Source organism: Gorilla gorilla, chromosome 11, assembly GCF_029281585.2.
Source record: "Gorilla gorilla gorilla isolate KB3781 chromosome 11, NHGRI_mGorGor1-v2.1_pri, whole genome shotgun sequence".
In the NCBI taxonomy this organism is placed as follows: domain Eukaryota; kingdom Metazoa; phylum Chordata; class Mammalia; order Primates; family Hominidae; genus Gorilla; species Gorilla gorilla.
Window position 1 is genome coordinate 143,465,670 of NC_073235.2, and position 20,951 is coordinate 143,486,620.

General features: G+C 52.5%; 1 protein-coding gene across 16 annotated transcripts in view; it reads right to left on the reverse strand.

Annotated features, from left to right (window-relative positions):
* Positions 1-18,489, reverse strand: part of KIF1A (kinesin family member 1A) — a 113,252-nt gene extending 94,763 nt beyond the window's left edge. For 10 of the 16 annotated variants that reach the window (XM_055379983.2, XM_055379982.2, XM_055379981.2 and 7 more), the window contains exon 1: positions 18,390-18,488. The gene's annotated coding sequence lies outside the window, so the exon portion shown is untranslated. Of the gene's footprint in view, positions 1-18,389 lie in introns of all 16 variants that reach the window. The other 6 variants (XM_055379973.2, XM_055379972.2, XM_055379971.2 and 3 more) reach the window with 1 other exon arrangement.
* Positions 18,490-20,951: the final 2,462 nt, after the last annotated feature.

Sequence of the window (20,951 nt, forward strand, 5' to 3'; positions counted from 1 at the left end):
AGACTCTACATACAAAGACACAGAGAGATTGAAAATAAAAGGATGAAAATTTGTGCTTGTTCTATCAGCCACTGAGGAGGAGAAAATATATATCGTACACATTATTTTGTTTATTTATTTTGAGACCGGGTCTCCTGTCTCCGAGACTGGAGTTCAGTGGCATGATCTTAGCTCACTACAGCCTTTACCTCCTAGGCTTAAGCAATCCTCCTGCCTCAGCTTCTTGAGGAGCTGGGACTATGGGCATATGTCACCATACCTGGCTAAATTTTTTATTTTGTAGGGATGGGGTTTCACTATGTTAGCCAGGCTGGTCTTGGGCTCCTGGGCTCAAATGATCCTCCCATCTCAGCTCCCCAAAGTGCTGGGATTCCAGGTGTGAGTCACCATGCCCAGCCTCATACATATTCTTTTAAAGTGCACACAGAATGTGTGCTAAAATTTGCCATATGCTGGTCATAAAGCAAACTTCCACAAATATCCATCTTAAATTCAAGTTATAAGGCAGATGTTCTCTGACCACAATAGAATTATGCTATACATCAATACCCTCAAAAAAAATCACCTACAAAACAACCCAATTGCTTGGACACTAAGCAATACAATTTTTAAAAACCCATGGGTCAAAGAAATCATCATACTGGATATTAGAAAACATTTTGAATGAGTGATAATGAAGATACATTTCAAAGCTGTGGCAAAGGTCCTGCGGAACGTAGCTAAAGCCGGACTGACGAGGAAACACATAGCCTTAAAGGCACAGGGATGGGGAGGGCAGCCCCACATCATCCCCAGGTTGGTTCAGACCCCAGTGTCCCCGAGGGAGCAGTGGTTGGCTTGGGAAGACTTTCAGGAGGTCACAAAGGCTTGCCTTGGGAGGGACCCAGGCTTCCACTCTTGTGAATCTTCTACATCAGTTTCCACGCGGGTCTGCTTTCCAGCATCCAGAACGTGGCTGCTGAGTGTTCTCTCCTGCTTCATTCTTATGGGAGCGTTTAGGTCTTTTTTTGGTTTACCTTTACCTTTATTTTAGTGGCATTTCAGGAGGGAGAGATGATAAATGGATGAATACCACAAATAGGACATTGAAAAAAATAAACCAAACGCAAAAGGGTAAACAGTTTATAATTCTATCTACATAACTGCTAAAACAGGCACGAATTAGCAGAACAAGCACATTAATTAGTAATATACAGCTAAATTTTAAAAACAGCTAAGAGTTGAAAAAAATTGGGTATGAGGAACAAAGGCTGCTGATTTTCTAAACAAATTTTATAAAATGTTTGATTGTTCTACACTGTGCTCATACTTAACCTAAAAAGAATCATTTTAAAAATCATTACCAAACAGTTGAGGTAAAATAAATAGAAATTCCTCATTTTGGTTGACAAATACTGATATATGTGAATTCAAAAATCAGTTTGCTCATTAAAATTAATATTTCCTGCCCGGGTCAGGTGTGGTAGCTCATGCCTGTAATCCCAGCACTTTGGAAGGCCGAGGTGGGTGGATCACAAGGTTAGGAGTTTGAGACCAGCATGGCCAAGACGGTGAAACCCCGTCTCTACTAAAAATACAAAAATTAGCTGGGCGTGGTGGTGGGCACCTATAATCCCAGCTACTCGGGAGGCTGACACAGGAGAATTGCTTGAACCTGGGAAGCAGAGGTTGCAGTGAGCCACGATCACGCCACTGCACTCCAGCCTGGGTGACAGAGCGAGACTCCATCTCAAAAAAATAATAATAATAACAATAATATTTCCCAACAGAGAGCAAAAGGGCTGAATGGAGGCTTCTACTTCTGCAGTATGGTGGGTGAGACACCCTCCATTATAAAGCACCTAGAAATTCAGGATAAATAACAAACATCAGAAGAAAATTAGAGGATTTGCTGTGGGGGGAATGGGAGGCAGGACCTCAAAGAGACAAAAAGTGAGGATTGGAACCAAGTCACCACAAAATCGAATCCTTCAAAGCTACAACCTCTGTGAAACGGAAGGCTGGGTAAAAAAAGGGACACAGGGGAATTAATCTGAATGACACCCAGCTCTAGGTGGTGAAAAGCAAGTGTTACTGAGAATTTAAGGCCACAGGCCTGTCCTCATAAAGTTTGGGTTTCAAATTTACAACACCTGCATGATCAGTGAAATCCAAATTCAAGAAGTTAGCTCAGAGTAGTTCTCAGGAGTTAGCCCCCAAAGCACCTAACAAAGCACATACAAATCCTCCCAGGAGAAGGCTTCCTTTCCCAGGGCCCCAAGATTCCCACATATGAACATCAGTCAAATGTTAGCTCACAATGAAATATTACCAAACACTTGGAGAAGCAATTCACCGTAAGCAAGAGTCACCAAAACAGGAGAGGAGAGAAGAAGAAAAGGGAAGGGAGGGGAGAGAAGAAGAAAAGGGAAGGGAAGGGGAGGGGAGGGGAGAGAAGAAAAGGGAAGGGAAGGGGAGGGGAGGGGAGAGAAGAAAAGGGAAGGGAAGGGGAGGGGAGGGGAGAGAAGAAGAAAAGGGAAGGGAAGGGGAGGGGAGGGGAGAGAAGAAGAAAAGGGAAGGGAAGGGGAGGGGAGGGGAGAGAAGAAGAAAAGGGAAGGGAAGGGGAGGGGAGGGGAGAGAAGAAGAAAAGGGAAGGGAAGGGGAGGGGAGGGGAGAGAAGAAGAAAAGGGAAGGGAAGGGGAGGGGAGGGGAGAGAAGAAAAGGGAAGGGAAGGGGAGGGGAGGGGAGAGAAGAAGAAAAGGGAAGGGAAGGGGAGGGGAGGGGAGAGAAGAAAAGGGAAGGGAAGGGGAGGGGAGGGGAGAGAAGAAGAAAAGGGAAGGGAAGGGGAGGGGAGGGGAGAGAAGAAGAAAAGGGAAGGGAAGGGGAGGGGAGGGGAGAGAAGAAGAAAAGGGAAGGGAAGGGGAGGGGAGGGGAGAGAAGAAGAAAAGGGAAGGGAAGGGGAGGGGAGGGGAGAGAAGAAGAAAAGGGAAGGGAAGGGGAGGGGAGGGGAGAGAAGAAGAAAAGGGAAGGGAAGGGGAGGGGAGGGGAGAGAAGAAAAGGGAAGGGAAGGGGAGGGGAGGGGAGAGAAGAAGAAAAGGGAAGGGAAGGGGAGGGGAGGGGAGAGAAGAAAAGGGAAGGGAAGGGGAGGGGAGGGGAGAGAAGAAGAAAAGGGAAGGGAAGGGGAGGGGAGGGGAGAGAAGAAGAAAAGGGAAGGGAAGGGGAGGGGAGGGGAGAGAAGAAGAAAAGGGAAGGGAAGGGGAGGGGAGGGGAGAGAAGAAGAAAAGGGAAGGGAAGGGGAGGGGAGGGGAGAGAAGAAAAGGGAAGGGAAGGGGAGGGGAGGGGAGAGAAGAAGAAAAGGGAAGGGAAGGGGAGGGGAGGGGAGAGAAGAAGAAAAGGGAAGGGAAGGGGAGGGGAGGGGAGAGAAGAAGAAAAGGGAAGGGGAGGGGAGGGGAGAGAAGAAGGAAAGGGAAGGGAAGGGGAGGGGAGGGGAGAGAAGGAGGAAAGGGAAGGGAAGGGGAGGGGAGGGGAGAGAAGGAGGAAAGGGAAGGGAAGGGGAGGGGAGGGGAGGGAAGTGGGGAGAGAGTGAGGAGGGAGAGGGGAGGGAGAGGGGAGGGAGAGGGGAGGGAGAGGGGAGGGAGAGGGGAGGGAGGGGGGAGGGAGGGGGAGAGGGGGGGAGAGGGGAGGGAGAGGGGAGGGAGAGGGGAGGGAGAGGGGAGGGAGAGGGGAGGGAGAGGGGAGGGAGAGGGGAGGGAGGGGAGGAAAGGGAGAAGAAAGAGAGAGGGGAGAGAGGGATTAGATCCTCAGTGACTTCAGATATTAAAATTGTCAAATACAGATTATAAAAATAAGTTGGCTTAAATGTTCTAAGAAATAAGCAGAAGTGAAAAACAATGGGGTAAAATATGGGAAAGAACCATGCAGAACTTTTAGAAATAAAATGTAATTATTTAAAACTGAAAACTTAGCAGACATGCTAATCAGCAAATTAAATGGAGCTCAACACAGAATTAATGAACTGGAAAATATGTCAGAAAAAAATTACCCAAAATGATCCCAGAAAGAAAAAAAGGGTGAAAATATAAAACCAAAGTTCAGAGTCGAGTAATATGGATGAATTCATTAATTTATCATGACAGGGATTTTAACACACTTCTCACTAATTGGTAGATCAAGCAGATATATAATTAATAAGAGCATAGCATGAATAACACAATAATCATAAATTAATGGACATATGTGCCTCTCACAGAAAATTAGAGCAACATTCTTTTCCATTACATATGGAACATTTACAATATTTTACCATGTACTAGACCATAAAGCAACTCCCAGTAGCTTTCAAAGACCTGTATCAAATGAATCATGTAATTTGAACACAATTAGACTAAAAATTAATTTAAAAATAATTAAAAACCCATATGTTTAGAAATTTAAAAAATGAACTTCTAAATAACAAACCAAAGGAAAAATCATGATGAAAATATAAAAATACTTACTAAATGGAAATGAAAACACTAATAGCAAAACATGGAGTTTTCATGTCCAGCCATGACAGAGTCCCAGGGACCAGGCTTAACCTCTCACTGTAAACAATAACTAGCAAAGAAGACAAAATATACGAAAATAATGGTGTTCAGACATCAGACAATAGGCAGTGCAGGACTGTGATCCCTGAGAGAAGGGGCACATACTAGGTGAGCCCTGTGATCACTCCAAATCTGCCTGGAGGCAGGCACAGCGAGGTAGGACCCAAGCACCTTGGCAGCTTTGACAGGTTGAGAAGATGGTGGTCAGAGTTTGGGTGGGCAGAGGCAGCTGGAGGTTGTGAGTCAGAGTTCTGGAAGAAAGGAGCTGCTCAGTAGAAGTCCAGAAATTTGCACAGGGGTACCCTTGAGTCTTTTCAGAGTACTAGTCCATTCCCGGATAATCCAGACACAAAAAGACTGGGCCGTTGTAAGCTGAACAATTCTCAAAACTCACACAAGGTAAGGAGACATCTGTGATCCTATCAGCCAGAACAGGGAGTCCTCTTGAGCCTCCACTCCAGATATTCCGTGGAGACCCTGGAGAAGGCATGCCCTAGGTGGGGGACTAAACTATTCCTGCAGGTGGTCTACTCTAGACCAACTCTAGAAAAGCTTAAGAACAGGCCTTGACTGATCAAACTGGTCTTCAAGTAAGTTAAGCGCCTGCCAAGACAAAGCCCAACATGCACTAAAGCAAGAAATAGAAGAAGTCAGACCCTCTAAAATCTAAAAATCATGTCTAGCATCCAATCAAAAATTACTAGACGTGCCAAGAACCAGGAAAATGTGATGCATAACTATGAGAAAAATAAGCAATAGAAACATGAATTTTCCTACAATTATTAAAGAAATTGATCCAATAGTTTAAAAATCTACCCACAAAAAAAGGCAGCAGATTCAGACACTTCTTATAGGTGAGTTCCACCATACATTTGTCTAAAAGATAATATCAATCCTGTACAAACTCTTGATGAGAATGGAGGAAAGAGAGGGAAACACCCAAAGAATATAAAGTCGTCCCTCAGTATCAGTAGGAGATTGGTTCCAGGACCCCCCACAGATACCAAAATCCACAGGTGCTCAAGTCCCTCATATGAGCTAGTGTAGTATTTGCATTTGACCTACACATCCTCATATGTGTATATATATATATAGAGAGAGAGAGAGAGAGTTTCACTCTTGTTGCTCAGGCTGGAGTGCAATGGTGCGATCTCGGCTCACCGCAACCTCTGCCTCCCGGGTTCAAGCGATTCTCCTGCCTCAGCCTCCCTAGTATGCGCCACTAGGCATGCACCACCATGCCCAACTAATTTTGTAGTTTTAGTAGATACAGGGTTTCTCCATGTTGGTCAGGCTGGTCTTGAACTCCCGACCTCAGATGATCTGCCCGCGCTGGCCTCCCAAAGTGCTGGGATTACAGGCATGAGCCACCGCACCCAGCCCCTTCCACATATTTTAAATCATCTCAAGATTAGTTATAATACCTAATACAATGTGAATGCTATGTATTAATAAGTAGTTGCTATACTGTATTGTCCAGGTAATAGTGACAAGGGAAAAACATTTGTACATGTTCAGTATAGACAAACCATTCTTTTTTTCCAAAAATTTTGATCTGGTTGAATTCACAGATGCAGAACCCACAGATATCAAGAGCCAACTGTACTCCTAGCTCATTCACTGAAGCTAATAGAATTTTAGCATCAAAGTAAACAAGAAAAAATTGAGAAAGATTATAGACCAGTTTCACTGATGAACATAGGTACAAAAGTCTGAAAAATTAGCAAGAAAATACAGTAACAAATAAAAAGGGCAATGTAGGTAAGCATATTCCAGGAATACCAGTATAGCTTGACATTAGGATAGCTATTATTATAATTTTCAAATTAAAGAAGAAAGAATATGAGGCCCTCAATAGATACTAAAAAAGCATTCCATAATTTTCAAGACTCATTTGTGATAAAATTCTAAGCAATATTAGAATAAAAGAAAACTTTTTTAACCTCATAATAGCTATCTACTAAAAACCTGCCCAAACATCACACTTAATGGTAAAATGATAGGAACATTTCCTTTAAATTCAGAAACAAGTCCAGGATGCTTGCTATCTCTACTTCTATTTAACATCGTAGGAGAGGTTCTGGCCAAACCAGTAAGACAGGAAAATAACAAACAACATAAATATGAATTTGAAAGAAAGAAACCAAACTGTCATTATTTGCAGACCATTTGCTCATCTACACATAAATCAAGAGAATCCACAGAAAAAATATTTGAATTAGGAAGGTTCAATAAGGTTGTAGAAATCAAGAACATTCTTATATACCTGATAAAGAATTAAAACATATTTTAAGGTATCCTTTAAAACAATAACCCAACCTGGCACAGTGGCTCACACCTGTAGTCCCAGCTACCATGGAGGCTGAGGTAGAAGGATCGCTTGAGCCCAGGAATTCAAGACCAGCCTGAGCAACATAGCAAGACCCATTTCTAAAACAAAAAAAAATTCTTTTTTAATTAGCCAGGAGTAGTGGTGACATCTGTAGCACCAGCTCCTTGGGAGGCTGAGGTAGGAGGATCACTTGAGCTCAGGAGTTCGAGGCTGCGGTGAGCTGATCACACCACTGCACTCCAGGCTGGGCAACAGAGCAAGATCTTCTCTCTAAAAAATAAATAAATAAAATAATAACCCAAACTATAGAGTACCTAGGAATAAATGTCACTAACTTTTTCTTTTTTTGAGATGGAGTCTCACACCTGGGATTGGAGTGCAACGGTGCGATCTCGACTCACTGCAACCTCTACCTCCTGCATTCAAGTGATTCTCCTGCCTCAGCCTCCCGAGTAGTTGGGATTACAGGCGCCCACCACCATGCCCGGCTAATTTTTTGTATTTTTAGTAGAGATGGGGTTTCACTATGTTGGCCAGGCTGGTCTCGAACTCCTGACCTCGTGATCTGCCCGCCTCAGCCTCCCAAAGTGCTGGGATTACAGGCATGAGCCACCACGCCCAGCCATCACTAACTTATTATAAAGAAAATTGTAGAACTTTACTAAAAACATTGCAGAAAATCTAAATAAATGGAGAACTATAACTTATTGGTGGAAAATAAATCTCAATATCTTGAAAACATTTAATTTTACCCAAATTGATTCAAAAACTCAATGTCTTTTCATATGAAAACTCAAGTTTTTTTGTGAATCATGACAAGTTGCTTCTAAAAATGTATATGGTAGAGTAAGATGTTAAGAATATCAATAACAAGTCTGAAGAAGAAAAAAAAAAAAAGACCAGAGGGCAGAGGTCAACACGCCCTATGATCTTGAGCCTTGGTAGAAAGCCCTGGCATGAAGTCGGGCTGTGCTGGGACAGGAAGAGGCCATCACGAGTGCAACAGAAGGGACCCCAGGAACAGACCTGCAGAAGCACAGCCCTTTTGACATCTGGGAAAGGTGGCTTTACAGAGCAAGGGGGAGAGGACGGACGACCGAACCAGCGATGGAAGGAACACTGGTTGGCAATATGGAGAATACACCATTAGATCCCTTTATATGTCAAATAAATTCCATGTGGATTAAAGACCTCTATGTTAACAAAAAATGTTTTGGAAGAAAATAAAGAAGAGTTATATCTTCACACTACCCCTAGGGAAGGAATTTTTTTTTTTTTTTTTTTTGAGACAGAGTCTCACTCTGTTGCCCAGGCTGGAGTGCGGTGGTGCAATCTTGGCTCGCTGCAACCTCTGCCACCAGGATTCAAGAGAAATACCTAATGTAAATGATGAGTTGATGGGCGCAGCAAATCAACATGGTACATGTATACCTTTGTAACAAACCTGCATGTTGTGCACATGTACCCTAGAACTTAAAGTATAATTAAAAAAAAGTTTCTTGTGCCTCAGCCACCCAAGTAACTAGGATTACAGGCATGCGCCATCACACCTATTTTTATTTTTATTTTTATTTTTATTTTTATTTTTTGTATTTTCAGCAGAGATAGGGTTTCACCACATTGGCCAGGTTAGTCTCAAGCTCCTGGCCTCAAGTGATCCACCCACCTCGGCCTCCCAAAGCGCTGGAATTACAGGTGCGAGCCACTGCACACAGCCGGAAAGATTTCTTAACCCACAGAAAACACCAAAACGAAAGTTTGGGTATCAAAAGATATCACTAAAACGGTGACGAGAACCCCACCCACCTGGAGAAGGTATGTGCAACACATACAATTCAACGAAGCATTTGTACGCAGAATACATAGAGGACAGATAAAAATAAAAATTTACAAAAATCACAGAAGAAAATGGGCAAAAAGATATGAACTGGCAATTTACATGAAAAGATACTCAACCACGATAGTAATTCGGAAACCATATTTTCAAACTGTATCCACCAGATGGCAACATTTAAAAGTAGGGCACACCAAACGCTGTCAGAAGGAGGCCACAGGAGCTTTTACAGCTCACCTTGGGAGTGAACGGGTGCCACCACTTTGAAAATAACATGGTAACATCTGGAGGGGCTGCAGACCTTGTGCCCCAGCAACTCTGCAAGTAGAGATGCTATACATATTCACAGGGAGAAATACACCCAAATGCAGAATGACTTATCATTACAAAAAGAATGGAGACAGCCCAAATGCCCAGCATCCAAGATGCAGATGAATGCAGAGTCGGCTGCAGCCCCCTCGAAGTTTCAAACACACAAGCAGCACTCCACAGACTCGGGGCAGACGATGACACTCCAGGAGCGATCAGCACCGAATTCATGGTGCTGGGCATGGAGGGGTCTAAGGGCCTGGACGCCACCAAGGCCACTCGATGTGCCCGCCATGGTGACATGGAAGGACCTCCTTCCTGCCAGGCCCCATCTGTCCGTCTTCCTCCCCAGGGTGATGTGGGTCGGCCGAGATGCCGGGTGGTGGTGAGCCCTCTGCCAGTGCTACCCTTGGGGAGCAGGTTGGAAATGCCTTATTTTGAAAGCTAATGTGGGCATGTGGCCGTTGGTTGTAATATTCTGTGTTCTTTGTTGTATATTTTTGCTACCACATGAAACAATTTTTAAAGATGTAACTATTGGCCACTTGCAGTGGCTCATGCCTGTAATCCCAGCACTTTGGGCGGCCGAGGTGGGCAGATCACTTGAGGTCAGGAGTTAGTGACCACCCTGGCTTGTAACATGGTGAAGCCCTGTCTCTACTAAAAATACAAAAATTAGCTCAGCGTGGTGGCAGGCACCTGTAATCCCAGCTACTTGGGAGGCTGAGGTAGGAGAATCACTTGAACCCGGGAAGCAGAGGTTACAGTGAGTAGAGATTGCGCCACTGCACTCCAGCCTGGGCTACAGTGTGAGACTCCATCTCAAAAAAAAGAAAAGAAGAAAAGAAAAGAAAAGAAAAGAAAAGAAACTATCTTCAAGAATTTGTTCTGTCAGCCAACCTGAGAGGGAGCCACGTGGCCCCAAGGGTGGCCAGAGCCTGTGGGCGTGGCTGATGGCAGAAGGCAAAGCTGAGGGTGGGGGTCTGACACAGCTGAATCCCTGAGAAGGCGGGGGGTTGCAGTCCACAGTGCCAGACACAGCACATGCCAGAGCCCAGGAGAAAGGGTGAGCTCCCCTCAAAGACAGAGAGGGGCACCTCTGGGACAGGTGGGGCAGGAAGTCATCAGAAACAAGAAGCATGAACTGGTCCTGTGGGGTGAGGTCACGCTGGCTGGAGTGGCCAGAGATGAGGGCACAGGCTCAAGGGTGGCAGGGAGGAAGCCAGAGGGGTTGGAATGACTGCTCAGAGGCAAAGAAGAGGCCGAGAAGCTGCTGGTGGCAGGGTGGGGTCTGCGCTGGGGACATAGAGGCAACACCACGGGTGTCTGAGGCTCTGACTAGACCCAGGATGCACCCACGGGAAGTGGGCAGAGAAGATGGCCCGTGGGCAGGAGAGGGAAAGAGGGCTGGGGGATGGTGGCCATCCATGCGGGTATGTGGGTGTGGCCAGCCGGCTGTGATGACTCCAGGAAAGGGAGACCATGAGCTCTGAGCCAGGGGCCCCACGACAGAGGAGAGGGGAACAGAATCCATTCACTTGGTAAAAATGCATGCAGAAGACCCACCGGGCGCACCGGGCCACGCCCCACAAGTCGCTGCAGGCACAGAGGGCAGGGTGGCCCCGGAGGAACTCCCCTGTTGCTTTGGGGCTCTGGGACCATTTCAGGTTCCTGCCTCACCCTGGGGTGGGGGCATCAGCAGAAAAAGCCAAGTCCCTGTGGAAGGGGGCTGGGGGTGGCACCAAGGCAGATGACAAAGCGTGCCTCAGCTCGAGGAGTGTCCAGGAAAGACCAGGCATGGGGTGACGGTGAGGGCCAGACACAGGCCTGGCACAGGCACTCCCTGCCCAGCTGCTGGAGAGGCCCACGCTGCAGAGCATCGCACAGGCATCTGCCTGGAGCCCAGAAGCCCTTCACCTCTGGGTCTGCCTTCACCTCAGGGGTCCGCCTTCACCTCGGGATCTGCCTTCACCTTGGGGATCCACCTTCACCTGGGGATCCACCTTCACCTCAGACATCTGCCTTCACCTCGGGATCCAGCTTCACCTCAGGGATCTGCCTTCACCTCAGGATCTGCCTTCACCTCGGGATCTACCTTCACCTCTGGGTCCGCCTTCACCTCAAGATCCACCTTCACCTCAGGGATCAGCCTTCACCTCAAGATCCACCTTCACCTCAGGCAGGGATCAGCCTTCACCTCAGGGATCCACCTTCACCTCGGGGATCCGCCTTCACCTCAAGGATCCACTTGCTCCCAGTTAGACAAGTGGCCCGCCATGTGCACACCCAGCAGGGCCAGCCCAGAACAAAGCATCGGCATGGGCCACTTCCTGAAACACTGATCCTTCTTGAAGAGTTTGAGAAAAAAACCACAGCAGGTTTTTCTTAGAATTACAACTGATTGTCATAGAGGAGTGCCCTGGCCAACCCTGGAGAGTAAGGAGCCCCAGGTCCAATGACTGCAGGCACACTGGTCGCTCTGAGACCCCATGAGATAGGGCCAGAGCCCACCACACAGCCCCCAACTGCAAAGGGCGTGGGAGAGGCGTTTCCCGGGACCTCAGCCCTGAGTGCCGCTTGCAGAGGGCAGGGAAGGGGCAGGGGCTCAGGCACGGGAACTCAAGCACCTGGTGGAAGGCAGGGGTGAGAAGTGAGGCTAACATGGAAGCCCGCACCCCCAGCCCCGCCATCCACCCTCCGAGGGTGGTCACTGCCAGTGCCCCCAGGTGAGCAGCTGAATGGCTTTCTCCATAGCAGGAGTGAAGCCTTCAGTGAGCTGAAGAATGCAGTACCCCTCATTCTGATATGCAGGGGCAGCTTGGTAGCCAGCCCCACCCCTTCACCTAAGCCAGGGCCTGCCATGGACACCCCACCCCCCATGGACACCCCACCCCAGCTCTGGTCAGAACCTCTCCGAGGTGAGCAGCAGCAGCCCTGCCGCTCCCGCCAACGGCCTCCCTAACACATGATGTGCCAACTAATGCCTTCCTCGGGCGTGAGAACAGAGTGTGAAAGGGAAGGACCAGAGCTGCCAGCAGAAAACAGGCCCTGCGGGAAGGACAGGCAAAGCATGGAACAGACGCGAAACAACCGAGCACAACCTCTGTCCACACACCCGGGAGATTCAAGAAGATGCTCGTTTTCAAAACAAGGGCAGAATGCTATGAGACAGAACAGTTAGAAACGTGAAGATTTTAGAGATGAAAAATGTAAGAGATGAAGTACAAGATTCCAAAAACCCTAGAAAAGGCAGTCAAAGGACTTTAGAATATAAACAAGGAGACAGAATATACAAGAGAAAAGCAACCAAACAGACCAACCCATGAATTCAGGGTAAAAGAAAAAATGAAAAGGAGGAAATTACGAACAAATAGAAGAAGAGACCCTGACTTCAGTGTGAAGGGCCCACCGAGTGCCAATAAATGCGAACCCCATCCTTACACCCGTCGACATGAAGTTAGAACACCAAGGAAAAGACAGGATCCTAAAAGCTTCCAGGGAGAAAAGACGAGTTGCCAACAAAGCCTGCTCATAAGTGACCTGATGCAGAAAGCCATGGTGACCCTATCCTCAGAGTTCCCAGGAAAACTACTTACGAACAGAAGCACCCCAGACACTACCACCCAGAGCAAGGACACAGCAAAAACACTCTCACACACCAAAGACTCATGCACCCTTTCAAGGAAGTCACACAAGGATGTGCTCCAGCAAAACAAGACAGGAAACCAAGAAACAAGCAGCTCTAGGGTCCAAGAAACAGAAACTCCAATCCAGGGGACATGGCAAGCAGCTGCCAGAGGCCACTTCTGGAGGTGTGATAAAAGGGAAAAAACCCATTCAAGAAAATAAAAAGGCTGGGCGCGGTGGCTCATACCTACAATCCCAGCACTTTGTGGGGCCGAGGCAGGAGGATTGCTTAAGCCCAGGAATTCAAGACTTGCCTGGGCAACATGGCAAAACCCTGTCTACAAAAAATTAGCCAGGTGTGGTGATACATGCCCATAGTCCCAGCTATTCAGGAGGCAGAGATAGGAGGATCACTTGAACCCAGGGGGTTGAGGCTGTGGTGAGCTGTGACTGCACCACTGCACTCCAACCTGGGTGACAGAGTGAGACCCTGTCTCTAAAATGAAATAAAATAAAGATAACCAAGAGCTGGAGAAAATAAAACACCAACCAAGAACATCTTGCCTAAGTACAGAGCTGACACAAAGGGTGTGGGGCCGTAAGCATGCTCCTCTGGTCTGCGCCTAGCCCACTGCAGCCACTACTTGTCCTAGAGCTGCAGCCCTCCCAGGCCCCAAGGACCTGCAGCCATGGTGGGGCCCTGGCCCCAGAAGCAGGAGAGTGGGGACCAGATGACACCAAGCAACTGAGTACAGCCCCACCCCAGCCCCACAGCAGCTCCTCAGGAGCCACACTGACCCATGACCTTGAGCATTGACTGCCCAGCCCTGTCCTGCTTGAGCTGATGACAGATGGAGAAGGAAACTGAGGCCCACCCTCAGGTGGGCCTTCCTGGCAGGGCTGAGGTGGGGGCAGGAACCCCTTGAGGGCATTCCTGGCACTACCAGCCTCAGGGAAGGGGCCCTGCAGGAGCAGTCCGGGGCCATGCCTGTCCCTAGTGCTGCATTTCAGGAGCCCCATGGGAGGCCCAGAGGGAAGGGGGTGCCTGTCATTCTTGAGCCAGGCTCAGGAATCCATAGGTTCTGAACAAGAGACACTGAGACCCAAAGACACCCCAACCCCTGAGAGGGTGGCCAAAGCTCAACCTGGACTCTACCAGAAAATGCGGTACCTGGGCTAAAACAACCGGCTCAGCCATGGAAGAGCACTGACTGAGTCTTCGCTCTGTGTGAGGCACCGTGCTGGCCCCCATGGGGGTGGGAGAAGTGGGGGGGTAATGGGGGTGGAGGAGAAAGTGGAGGGATGAGCAGAAAGCACTAAAGGAGCTACCATCCTCGGAGTCCCAGGTCCTCACTTTACAAGCCACATGGGCTTCTCAGGAGCCTAAGTCTCCATACCTGGAAAATGGGAACACCACCACCTGGCTCAGTGGGGTCCGAGCCAAGTGGTGCTGTTCTCATTGTTCAGGTGTGGAGTGGCATGGGGTAAAGGGAAGCACATGAGGTGCACAGTGCAGGCTATGACCAATCAGTATTCCCTGTCTTCTTCCCTACCCCTGGAAACCTATGGTTGTGGAGGGGGTGCCAATCTGAGGGGTAGGGGTGACAGCAGGCATCATGGCAGAGGCAGCATTTGAGGGGGGCCTAAAACCTAATGTGGAGGTTGAGTAGAAAGTATTGAGAAGAAACTCAGGCAAGAACAAAGACAGGGACAAGGGATGCAGAGTGTGTGTGTGTGTGTGTGTGTGTGTGTGTGTGTATGTGTGTGTGTGTCTATCTGCATGCATGCATGTGTGTATGCATGCGTGCATAAGCATGTGTGTATGTGTTTGTGTGTGAATGTATGTGTGGGTATGTGAGTGTGCATGAGCATATATGTGTGTGTATGAGTGTCTGTGTGTGTGAATGTATGCGTGGGTGGGTGTGCGTGCATGTGTGTCAGTGTGTGCAATGTGTGTGTATGTGTATATGCATGTGGATCTGTGTGTGTTCGAGTGGATGCATGTGACTATGAGTGTGTGTGGCCGGGTGACTGCTCTGGCCCTCTCCAGGGCACTGTGGGGAGGGGTGAGGAATAAGCACGAGGATGCCTGGAGAGCCAGGCACTGGCCTGCCCTCCCTATACCCCAAGGCGTCCTGAAATCTGGCAGGGATGGCAAGCAGGAGGGACCCCCAAAGGCCATCTGAATCCCCAGGCTCTGTGGCAGCCAGGGCTGGGCCTGCCCAGACCACAAGGCCTGGGATTAGGAGATTAAATCCAGGGTGAGGAGGCTTTAGAGAGGCAGCAGCCCCTCCTGCTCAGATTCCAGCAACCCCAGCCTCTGAGTCCCACATCCAAGTCCCATATCCACACATCCGGATCAATCTCTACAATGCACTAGGCCTGCAGGAGGCCAAAGCCGGCAGGATGGGCTGGCAGTGAGCAGGAGAGGTCAGGAGGCTCAGCCTCCACCTGCTGCTGACCTTGACTGTGCCCTCTGCCCCACAGCACCCCCAACTGCAGCACGTGGGCCAAGCCCAGCCAGCTGTTCCCTGGGTTCTTGAGGCCCTGGGGGTGGGGGCACTGGGGTGGCGAGAGGCCAGCCAGGCTGAGGGTGGGGATCCCAGTGGGGCTCAGGAGCTAAAGAGCAAGTTGGCTTCATCAGGTGGGGCCACTGTGTCCCTGCCTCTGCCCAGGTGCCATGCCAAAGGACTGGGATGCAAAGCTCTGGGATCCCAAACCCTCCTGTAGCAGGGATGGGCCTATGGCTGGAGGCCACCACCTAAGGGGCAGAAGCTGGCAAGGACGCAGGCCCAACGCTGCCTGGCTGTGTCCCTGGGTACCCTGGCCACCCATGGGCAGGTTCGGGGCAGGGTGTGGCCCAGCCCCCCACGGTTCTCAGAGACACTCCTGGGCATGGAGTGGGTGATGGGCACTGGGAGGTGACACCTTGAGTCCCTTTGGCCACCCATATTGCGGGTGGTGAGCCACATCCTTTGGGCCTAAGAACACTGAATGTGGCAATGACCTAGAGAGGTCCCCAGACTCTGCAGGCAGACAATCACGTGCTCATCCTACCAATCACAGCCACCCAGAGACCCAGGCCCACCACTCTCCACCCATGGTGGCAGCTCAGGCCCCTCCCAGCTCACTGATAGATGTGCACGGATGGTCTCAGGCCTGACGGGATTGGCCAGCTAGGCACGTGCAGGGCTCAGTAAATCCCAATGACCTAATGCTGGTAGCCCCTCCATAGACCCCAATCTGGTAGGACCAGGGCTCTGTGGGAACGTCTCCCTTCCTGTCCCCACCACACCCAGTTCACCTGCTTTGGCCGGCCCGGCTGAGAGGCCTGAAGAGATGCCCCCAGTCTCCTCCAGGGCCTCCTCCTCCAGCCCACATCTCCCCCTCCACCCTTCACAAATCCCACAGGAGGACTGCCCTACCCTACTCCCAAAGGACATGGTGGGCCCAAGGTCAGCAGTCATGACATCAGTGAGGACTGCGGGGCACAGGCTGGGCAGCCGGGCAGTGACCCCAGTTTTAATCCTGATCCAGCCAAGCATCATCCCTGGGCTTTGGGCAGAACTCCAGGCTCCACCTGTTTGTGGCTGGCCGGCTGGAGCCCCAGATGGGGCAGTCTGTGGGACATTCCAGTGGGGAAGGGGGAAAGGAGGCACCCAGGGGGGCAGCACCCAGCTGGGAGCAGGGCTGGCACACAGCAGACATCTTGCAGGCCCTCACCACAGGGACCTCCCTGGGCCCGGCCCGGGACCCCTGCCTTGACAACTGATTCCAGCCTCTGTCCACCCTGCGGACCTGCCCGGGGAGGACACCTGCAGGGCCTCAGATCCATCTGCAGCCGGAGTGAAGCTGTTCATCCGGGCCCTGCCTTGGACCCAGCGCCCTCCCGAGACTTCACCCCGGGTAAAGGCTGCCCTCCTCCGATCCTACGCTGGGCCCCTCAGCCAGCGGCCTTACCGCATCCCTCCTGCATCTCTCCGGTCCAGAGGGTTCCTGGGTCTTGACTCCAACCACCCCATCAACCAAACAAGGAACCCCTCTAAATAGACGGTGTGTGTTCAGTGCAAGGGCAGACCTGAGCCCTGGCCCTGGCCCATCCCACACCCTGCACCACAAGCTCCACATCTGCCCCACTCCTGACTGCCCCACTCCTGACTGCCCCACTCCACAGCCTGGCTAAGGCCGGTGGCCAACCACACCTGCAAAATGGCCGCCGCAGGTGCAGCCCCAACCCCCACGTGGACCCCAGAGCTTCCCTTCAAACCCTCTGCTGCCTTCTCACACCACGAGGGTGCTGGCACGGCTTCCCTGGCAAAGGCCCCGCCAGCCTGAGTGCGACCGGGTGTCCCGCAGAGCCGAGCACGGTGTCGCGCTGTGCGTCCCCAGGGTGAGGCCAGTGCCAGCCCTGCGCGGCAGGGGCCTCTCCGCACCGCCTCCTCTCCGCAGCCGCAAGATCCAATCCGCTTGCCCTGGCAGGCCTTTAATTCCAGCAATGCAGGCACCCCTTGGAAAGGGCTGCCGCTTGGGGAAGGGGGTCCTCCAGTCTCTGGGGGAAAGTCCCTATTCCCAGGGACGTGGGCGCGCATCGGGTCCGCGCCGGGCGACGTCGCGCTCGCGCCCAGCAGGCCCCATGACTTGGCATTCCCTCCTTCCCCTCCCCCTCCCGCCCCTGCGGCCGACAGGGCCCCCCCAACCCCAGCTACCGGCGCCCAGCGCCCCGCTCCTGCGGACCCTCCCTCCCGGCGGGGATGCTGCCCCGGCCCTTCCCAGCGAGAGGGCAGTGCCGCTGGTTTGGGGGAAGTCAGCGTGAGGAGCGGCTTAAAGCGGGAGTGCGAAGGTCTTCGCGGCCACTGTTTCTTCGTGTCATCCGAGCCCGGGCGCCGGGGGCGCGCCGCCAGCCTAGACCCTGCGGCCCCGCAGCCCCTCCCTCGCCGCCGGGCCACACCTGTTACAGGGGCGCTGGCTGCTGAGACGCAGGCAGTGCTCGCCGGCGGCCCCTCCCAGGTGCTGGGTCTTTCTGGAAGGGAGCTGGGGTCTCTGGCGTGGGAGGGGGTGATGGGCAGGCGGGCCGTGCAACGAAGCGGGTGGCCATGCCCCAACGCCGCAGCCCCCGCCCCGCCCGCCTGTTTTGCTCCCGGCTCCAGCATCCGCCCTCCCCCACCCCGGGAACCAGAGCAGCTGCCCGCGCCCGGCCGCCCTGCGCGCTCTCCCCTCGGGCCCAGGCGCTGCAGCCGCGCACCCTCCCAGGTGCGGCGTCAGCGTCCTCAGCCCCGCTCACCATCCCTCCCCTCCCCCGCCGTCTGGGCGCAGCCCCTCCCGCAGCCCCGCCGGTGGCTCCTCTCCAGGGAAGCGGAATAGCCGGGGAAGGGCGGGGGTATCCCGATCCCGCCGGCCGGGCGAGCCCTCCCGAGGGCGACCCCCGCCCGCCTAAGCCGAGGGTCCCGCTGCAGCCGAGATCGCGGCAAAGGGACCTTTTCCAGCGGCACCTGAAGGGCGGACACCCCTGAATTTCCCCCATTGTTCTCTGCGGAGATGGAGGAAGGTCTGGAAGTGAAGGGGCCTCGCAGTGCCTGCGCTTTGGGCGGCAACAAGGGCGCCGGGCCGGAGCTCCCCGCCCTGGGCGCAGTGGGTGCAGGTGCGGGCTGCGGGCGCGGGCTGCCGGGCGCAGGTGCGGGGCGAGGGGCACGGGCGCGGGAGGCCGGGCGGGCGGCGGCCTTACCTCTCCGGCGTCACTGGCGGGGGCCCCGCATGGGCACTGGCATGGGCGCGGGCTCCCGAGCCCGGAGCTGCTGCCGCTCGCCGGCTGCTCTGCGCTGTGACGGCGCCGCCGCGTGACGGGCTGCGCGCCCCCGGCCCGGACCGCCCCGCGCCCCTCCCGAGGCGCTGGTTGGCTGCGCGCGGCGTCCGAGCTCCAGTCGCCAGCTGGTTTGTCGCGCGGGGAGAGGGACGGGCGACGCGGCCGCCGCGGGGATGGGGCTGGGGACGGAGGGGGCCGGGGCCGGGCTGTGACGTCACCGCTGACACCGCGGCGGGCCCCGCGGAGGGTGGGGGACCGACACCCGGCTCGGACGCGGCGTCCCCTCCCCCGGCGTGCCCCTGAGACCTCGCGGGGGAGGGACCCGGCGGCGCCCCGTCTCGAAGCCCCGCGTGCACCTGAACTTGCCCGCGGACCCCTCGCCGGGCCGTCCCCCACCCTGGCCCCTTTCGAGTGAAATCGTAAAACGTCCACCTGCCCCCGCTCTGAGCCAGCGACAGACGCATCGTGGGGGGCGGGCGGGGCTGGGGAGGGAGAGCTCCTTGCGCCCGGGATGCTGGCTCCGGGTGTAACAGGTGCGCGGTGAAATCGCATCTTGTGTCGGGGCCGGGGCGCCAGGGGAAGAGCAGCAGTGACCGAGGCCCTCCCCGCCGGATGATGCAACCCGCCCGCGGACCCGCCGCCTCGCCTCTACCGCGGCTCGTGGGGACCCCCCCGCCCTCCTCTCGTCCCACCTCTCCAGGCCCCCATTGTCCCCACCCCAGCCTGTCCAGTTTAACTTCCTTGGACCCCCAAGTCACACGCCGCTCGGGGGCCACGCCCGCAAACCCCAGCCTGCGTCACCCGCCCCCAGCCGCGTTCCTAGTTCCAGGGGCTGACTGGTATCTCTGTGCGCGCCACCGCCCTCCCTCCACCGTCCCAGGGCTGGGCAACTTCGACAAAGCCTCTGGGCAGCTCGCCCATGGGAACCTCCCCGCACTGCGGTGCGGGGGTGCACGGACTTCGGGCCACCCTGAACCCCGGGGCTGGGTCCCCTCCAGCCCAGCCCCTGCCATCGAGCCCCTGCCATGGGCATCCTGGCGTCGCCTGGCTAAGCCTCCCTGGCGCCCAGCAGGGGCCTGCGCTGCCCTAGCGGCCTCGCCGTTAACCATTTCATCCACACTCCTGGGAGAGCCGGCTTCACCTCAGTCCCGACAGCTGTGTGCGAGCGCCTTGCAGGTGGCTGGGGGAGATTCACATCCACTTCTGCAAGGCACGGGCCCCCCACTCCCAGCCCCAGCCCCGCCGAAACCAGCTAGACAGCTCCTCCTCCTTCACTATGTCCTGGAACCACCGGCGTGAAAGAGAAATCAATTGTTCTTCCTAACCCTGGCAGAAACAATAAAACCATCTGGGCTTCTGGGGCTGGGGTCTTTATCACCTCCGTTTTCCTCATGCTTTTTAATCTGGCAAGTTCTCTATTTCTCGAGGCAATAGACATTTTTCTAGGAATTAATTTATTTCACGTTAATATTTAAATGACTAGCATATATTTTTTTCTTTATATTCTGGCTTTTTATGGTTTTGTTTGTTTGTTTGTTTGTTTTGACAGGGTCTTGCTCTGTCTCCCAGGTTGGAGTACAGTGGTGCCATCTTGGCTCACTGCAGCCTCAGCCTCCCCAGCTCAAGCAATCCTCCCACCTCAGCCTCCCTAGTAGCTGGAACTACAGGTGTGTGCCACCACGCCCAGCTAATTTTAGCATTTTTTGTAGAGACAGGATTTTGCCCTGTTGCACAGGCTGGTCTCAAACTCCTGAGGTCAAGCCATCCACCCACCTCGGCATCCCAAAGTGCTGGGATTACTGGCATGCATTTGGCCTGTATTTTGTTTTTTGCATTTTTCTCTTTTAATATTTTTAAATATTTTCAGAGCTCCAACTTTTAGTTCTGTTAAACGTCTTTCCCGTTATTTCATTTGCTTCTGTCTTTCTGTATTATTTCCTTCCTTTGTGGTTCTTTGGATTCGATCTGTTCCTCTGTCTTGAACCAAATGCTTAGCTCCTTTTTAAGCCTTCTGATTTTCCAATAAATCTACTGTATTAAAAGCTACAAAATTCCTTCTACAGAACTGTCTTGGCTGAGTCTCACAAATTTGGACATAAAATGTTTTCATTATCATTCAGATCTAATATTTTCTACCGTTCCTGATGATCTCCTTTTAAACCCAGGGTTATTTAATAATGTTATTTACTTTTCAATAGTGCTTCTTTAATTATAACCTTTTGTTACCAGGTTCTAATTTAATTGCATTATTGTCAGAGAACAAGTCTGTATTCAGTCAAGATCCTGGCAGGAAGCAGATGGCACACTCAAATTGGGTAATTTGAGAAGGGTTTGATAAAGATACTATTGATAAAGGTGTGGGCAGGAGGTCGGAGAGCCCCAAGGGCTTGGTGGCACTGCAGCCTTACTGCCTGCAGGGAGCGGGGCGGGCAGAAGCAGAGGCTCAGGTGGAGGGGTGCAGCCAGCCAGAGTTTCCTAGGAAGC